The sequence below is a fragment of the Nicotiana sylvestris genome, chromosome 7 (genome assembly GCF_000393655.2).
Source record: "Nicotiana sylvestris chromosome 7, ASM39365v2, whole genome shotgun sequence".
Lineage (NCBI taxonomy): Eukaryota > Viridiplantae > Streptophyta > Magnoliopsida > Solanales > Solanaceae > Nicotiana > Nicotiana sylvestris.
Window position 1 is genome coordinate 140,413,607 of NC_091063.1, and position 6,929 is coordinate 140,420,535.

The following is a 6,929-nucleotide window of genomic DNA, read 5'->3' on the forward strand; positions in this document are numbered from 1 at the left end:
GTGTTCCATGATATGATACACAAAGAGATCGAAGTGTACGTAGATGATGTGATCATCAAATCCAAGCGTCAGGAAGACCACGTAGCAGACCTTAGGAAGTTTTTCCAAAGACTTCGAAGGTACGACATTAAGCTCAACCCAGCCAAATGTGCATTTGGTGTTCCATCTGGAAAGCTGTTAGGATTTATCGTCAGTCGGCGAGGCATTGAGTTGGATCCGTCAAAGATCAAATCCATCCAGGAATTGCCGCCACCGAGGAACAAAACAGAAGTAATGAGTCTGTTGGGAAGGTTGAACTATATCAGCAGATTCATCGCTCAGCTCACAACAACTTGTGAACCCATCTTTCGATTGCTGAGGAAAGATGCCGCGATAGAATGGACGGCAGAATGTCAGGAGGCATTTGACCAGATCAAAGGTTATTTATCCAATCCACCTGTATTGGTTCCACCTGAGTCGGGGAGGCCATTAATCCTTTATCTAACGGTCCTGGATCATTCGTTTGGTTGCGTGTTGGGTCAACACGACATCACAGGAAGAAAAGAGCAAGCCATCTATTATCTCAGCAAGAAGTTTACAGTCTATGAGAATAAGTACACTCAACTTGAGAAGACATGTTGTGCTCTAACTTGGGTAGCACAGAAGTTTAAGCATTATCTGTCGTCACATACTACTTACCTTATTTCACGTCTGGATCCATTAAAGTATATTTTCCAGAAGCCTATGCCCACAGGAAGATTGGCAAAATGGCAGATATTACTCACAGAGTTCGACATTGTCTATGTGACGAGGACGGCCATGAAAGCCCAAGCATTGGCCGATCACTTGGCTGAGAATCCTATTGATGAAGAATACGAGCCTTTGAGGACGTATTTTCCAGATGAAGAAGTGATACATATAGAGGAGTTAGAACTGAATGAGGAACCAGGGTGGAAGCTTTTCTTTGACGGGGCTGCTAATGCAAAAGGAGTTGGAGTAGGAGCAGTACTTATTTCAGAAACAGGACATCACTATCCTGTTACAGCTCAGCTACGTTTCTATTGTACTAACAACATGGCTGAATATGAGGCATGTATTTTGGGCCTACGATTGGCTGCAGACATGGATGTTCAGGACGTCTTGGTCTTGGGAGACTCGGACCTCCTAGTACATCAGATCCAGGGTGAATGGGAAACACGGGATTTGAAGCTTATACCATATCGACAATGTTTGCACGATCTGAGCAAGCGATTTCGATCAGTGGAGTTCAGACACATCCCGAGAGTTCACAATGAGGTTGCCGATGCTTTGGCCACTTTAGCATCGATGTTGCACCATCCAGACAAAATCCATGTTGACCCATTGTATATTCAGGTTCGTAATCAGCATGCCTACTGCAACATAATAGAAGAAGAAATGGATGGCGAGCCATGGTTTTATGATATCAAGGAATACCTCAGGATGGGGATATACCCGGAGCAGGCAACCGGAGATCAAAAGAGAGCCATTCGACGACTGGCAAATGGATTTTTCCTCAGTGGAGGAATGTTGTACAAAAGAACCCCAGATCTGGGATTGCTGAGATGTATTGATGCAGGTCAAGCCACGATAGTGATGACAGAGGTACATGCTGGAGTCTGTGGGCCCCATATGAGCGGATATGTGTTGGCAAAGAAGATTCTGCGAGCGGGATATTATTGGCTCACTATGGAGCATGATTGTATCAGTTTCGTACGAAAATGCCATCAGTGTCAGATACACGGAGATCTGATTCATTCTCCACCAACGGAATTGCACACAATGTCCGCACCATGGCCATTTGTAGCATGGGGCATGGATGTCATTGGGCCTATCGAGCCGGCAGCTTCGAACGGTCACAGGTTCATTCTGGTAGCCATCGATTATTTCACTAAGTGGGTTGAAGCCAAAACTTTCAAGTCTGTAACCAAGAAGGCAGTGGTGGATTTTGTCCATTCCCATATCATTTGTAGATTTGGGATCCCAAAAATAATAATCACGGACAATGGTGCTAATCTTAACAGCAACTTGATGAGAGAAGTATGTGAACAGTTTAAGATTACACACCGTAATTCCACCCCGTATCGGCCCAAGGCGAATGGAGCAGTTGAGGCAGCCAACAAAAATATAAAGAAGATATTGAGGAAAATGATTGAAGGATCCAGACAATGGCATGAAAAGCTACCATTTGCGTTGTTAGGATACCGCACTACTGTTCGTACTTCAATAGGTGCGACTCCTTATTTGTTGGTATACGGAACTGAAGCAGTAATACCAGCAGAAGTTGAAATTCCTTCCCTTCGAATTATCGCTGAGGCCGGGATTGACGATGATGAATGGGTCAAAGCCCGACTAGAGCAGCTGAGTTTAATGGATGAAAAAAGATTGGCAGCAGTATGTCATGGCCAGTTATATCAGAAGAGAATGGCAAGAGCATACAATAAGAAGGTGCGCCCCAGGAAATTTGAAGTAGGGCAACAAGTATTGAAACGGATCCTCCCACATCAGATTGAGGCAAAAGGCAAGTTCGCCCCGAATTGGCAAGGGCCGTATATTGTGACCAGAGTATTATCCAACGGCGCTTTACGTCTGACAGATGTTGAAGGAAGATGCGTCGACATGGCTATCAATTCTGATGCAGTCAAAAGATATTATGTGTAATTTCTTTTGTTGTTTATTTGTTTGTTTGTACTTAGTGCTTATCGGATAATGAAATGACGGAGGCAATTCTTTCTTCTATCCAAACACTTTTAACCTTTGTTTTACCCCTTTGAGCCATACTTATCTTTTTATACCCCTCTCCTGGAATCATTAATGAAAAAATATGAAAAAATATATGAAAAAAAAAACTTTTTGAAGGTCGCAAGAAAACAAAGGAGTCAGTGAACTACGTTCGACCTGATTCCTCAAAAAGGATACGTAGGCGCCTCACGGCTCGGTCATAAGGTAACAAAAAAAAGGAAAAAAATCAAAAGAAAAATCCCCAAGCAAGAAAACTGGGGCAGAAATTATGTTTCTAAATTTTGAAAAAAAAAGTTTGATTCCAAGAGTTGTAATACTTTACCCATCAAAGTTATTTTGAATTTTATATCCTTTTCTTCTAAAACCTATATTGATGTCCAAAAAAAAAGACCTCCCGATCAGTATCCGAGAGGTGTTAAGACAGGCAAATGAAAACCAAGAATAAAACGCCGATCCTCGACTGAATGAGGATCATGAGTTGAAAAAATTGATAGCCATAAGAATTCCCAGTAGAGAAAAATCTTATCGGCAACACTCCAATTCCAAACTGAGAAAATAAGATAAGAGAGTCTTATCGGCGAAAACCTTCACAGGCGCCATAAGGCGACGTAAGCTGAGAAATACAAAATGAGAGAGTCTTATCGGCGAAAACCTTCACAGGCGCCATAAGGCGACGTAAGCTGAGAAATACAAAATGAGAGAGTCTTATCGGTGAAAACCTTCACAGGCACCATAAGGCGACGGGAGTTGTGAGAAATGAGAGAGCCTTGTTAGTGAAAACCCCGCGAAGGTCACTATAAGGCGACAAGATAGATTGACAGAAAAGATCCGCATTTTGCGAAGAATTAGGCACCTATTTATCCCCAGCAAGTGAAGACATCAGAAAGTTTGATCGACACAAATAGACTGGGTTGATTAATCCGGAATGCACAACATGATCATTGGAATCGGTTATATCACCCAGATAAGTTCATTTTTTTCCATCATTTGTTCAGAAAGATTTTCTCATTTTTCTATCTTTTCATTTCTTTGTTTAAAAGAATTTTTCTAGAAATTTATGTTTTAAGGAAGGTCTTTCAGAGCTTACTACCAGTTGCCAAAATGGTACAACATAAAATGTGAAAAGGGCAATCCAGAGACAAGGCAATAAGACAAAAGACGTTGGTTGCCAGGCCGAATAATACTGTCCTAAAATGGCAAGGAAAGTACGGGGAAGAGCCGGAAAAAAAAACATGTTGAGGAAATTGTGGGCCAAGTTCCAAGACGATCCCCAGAGGACTCCGACCGAATATCGACCAAGCTCCGAGGTGGTCGGACAACACAAAATGGGAAGGGAAGAAAGGAAAATCCATCTTCGGCAAAATAACCTCCAGAAATTTTTGAGATACAAAATGGTGAAGGGATAAATGGAAAAACCATCCCCAGCAGAATGTTATCCCCAGCAAATAACATCATCCCCAACAAGTTTTGAGAACGCCGAACAGGAATAAGGGAAAGGGAACAATCATCCCCATCAGGAGTGACATGACCACTCGCCATATTTCAAAAAAAAAAACTAACTAAATTTTCTTTGATTTGAACAGGAAAATAAAGTGTTGATGATGGCCTAAAGATACGCCATAAGAAAGATCGCCAGAATTGGGGCAGAAAATTTTCTGCCACAAGTGGAAATTTTCTCGGAGAATCGAGGAAACAAATTCAAATTATTCTTTACCAATTAGGCGCCCACCAGTACAATGCGGGAATACATTTTATGTTTTCATTTCATGTTCTAGGTCGCCCACCAGTATAATGCGGGTATGCATTTATGTTTTCATTTCATGTTCTAGGTCGCCCACCAGTATAATGCGGGTATGCATTTCTTTTTTCATTTCATGTTCTAGGTCGCCCACCAGTACAATGCGGTAATACATTTTATGTTTTCATTTCATGTTCTAGGTCTCCCACCAGTATAATGCGGGTATGCATTTATGTTTTCATTTCATGTTCTAGGTCGCCCACCAGTATAATGCGGGTATGCATTTCTTTTTTCATTTCATGTTCTAGGTCGCCCACCAGTATAATGCGGGTATGCATTTCTCTTTTCATTTCATGTTCTAGGTCGCCCACCAGTATAATGCAGGTATGCATTTCTCTTTTCATTTCATGTTCTAGGTCGCCCACCAGTATAATGCGGGTATGCATTTCTCTTTTCATTTCATGTTCTAGGTCGCCCACCAGTATAATGCGGGTATGCATTTCGCATTTCTCTTTTCATTTCATGTTCTAGGTCGCCCACCAGTATAATGCGGGTATGCATTTCTCTTTTCATTTCATGTTCTAGGTCGCCCACCAGTATAATGCGGGTATGCATTTATGTTTTCATTTCATGTTCTAGGTCGCCCACCAGTATAATGCGGGTATGCATTTCTCTTTTCATTTCATGTTCTAGGTCGCCCACCAGTATAATGCGGGTATGAATTTCTCTTTTCATTTCATGTTCTAGGTCGCCCACCAGTATAATGCGGGTATGCATTTATGTTTTCATTTCATGTTCTAGGTCGCCCACCAGTATAATGCGGGAATACATTTCTGTCTTTTCATTTCTGTTCTAGGTCGCCCACCAGTATAATGCGGGCATACATTTCAGTTTTTCATTTCCAGGTCGCCCACCAGTATAATGCGGGTATACATTTTCATTTCATGTCCAGGCGCCCACCTGTATAACGAGAGGAATACTTTTCAGTCTTATACTGCAGATTTTGAAGTCAGTAACCCCACCGGAAGGCAGAAGGTTACAACAAGAATCCCCAGCAGGAAACAATAAAAATCCCAACACCGGAAGGCAGAAGGTGGCAACAAGAAGTCCCAGCGCAAATTCAAGCGCATGAGTCAAAAGAAAGAAAAGACGCGTCTTGAAAAATGGTGTGTGAACATTAAATCATGCCCAACCTAATGAATCTGATGAAGATAATCGTGTCCCCGGAGGAACCGCCAAAAAAGCTTAATGAAAAAAGCCATGTCCCCAGCGGACCGAACAAAATAATGAAAACTGGTATTCAAAAAAGCCAAGGGCCAGAAGTCTTGGTAAAAAGGCACCAGAGGAAACACAAACCGACAAAAAGCAAGGCAACTGGAGCAAGGGGTAAAACAGATAAGATTCTGTAATTTCTAGCTTAGTCTAGCTTCTTATTTTTTAAAGCATGATGTAATAAGGAGGTCAGTAAACAGTAAAAGTAGCATGCAACAGCAGTAATATTGCAGTCCCATGGTAGTCCCAGCTACCAAAGCTTCCTGAACTACATTGACCTGATTCCTGTTTAGCCCAGGATATGTAGGAAACCTTTGAAGCAAAGGTTCGGTCAAATCTTTTTCAAAAAAAATGCTTCAACGGAGTACTCGGAAGGGCAAAAATCGCTCGCTTTATCTTTGCACGAAAACCCTTCGTGTCTTCGGGCAAAGAGGGGCAGCTGTAAGCACGTGATTTTTGCCCTATATGAGAATTACTCCCAAAAAAATCAAAAATAAAATGATTTTTCTTTGGTGTGCAATTTTGTGATATTTTGAATAATTATTTGTATTTGTCTGTGCGTGTTTATTTGCTAAATTAATAAAAAATACAAAAATATGTCGCATTTTGCATGTAGGATTTAATTCTACAATTGTTAGTAATTAAATTTGTTTTACAAAAATTAAAAATTACAAAAATAGGCATCGTTTGCATTTTTAGCATTTAATGTCCAAATATACAATTTTATGCTTAATTAATACTTAATTGTGCGTTAATTGTTATTGGGAGTTAATTTGCATTTTTATAACTTAATTTAGTTCTCAACCACCCTAAAAAATAAGAAAAAGACCCCCCCCCCCTATCTTCCTTCTTCTTCTATTCTTCATCTTCCCAAAAAGCTCCAAACTCCATCAATGGCTGCCCTCAACCAACTGCTTTCGCCTTCTTCTTCCTCGACCAAACGACACAAGTCCCTCGATCTCCAACGACCCACCATAACACCGTCGCTACCATAGCTTCATCTCTTTTGTCAAGCTCAAAGCTTGATCGACCATGGCTGCCCTTGCATCGTCTTCTTCAACCACCCAGCTGCGTTGGTGATCCAAACAAAAGCTAACGAACAGCTCGTCGCCACTGTTGCTCCTTCTGCTTCACCATCCATCGCGACTTCATCTTCGTCGTTCGACGTCAAGCTCGAGTT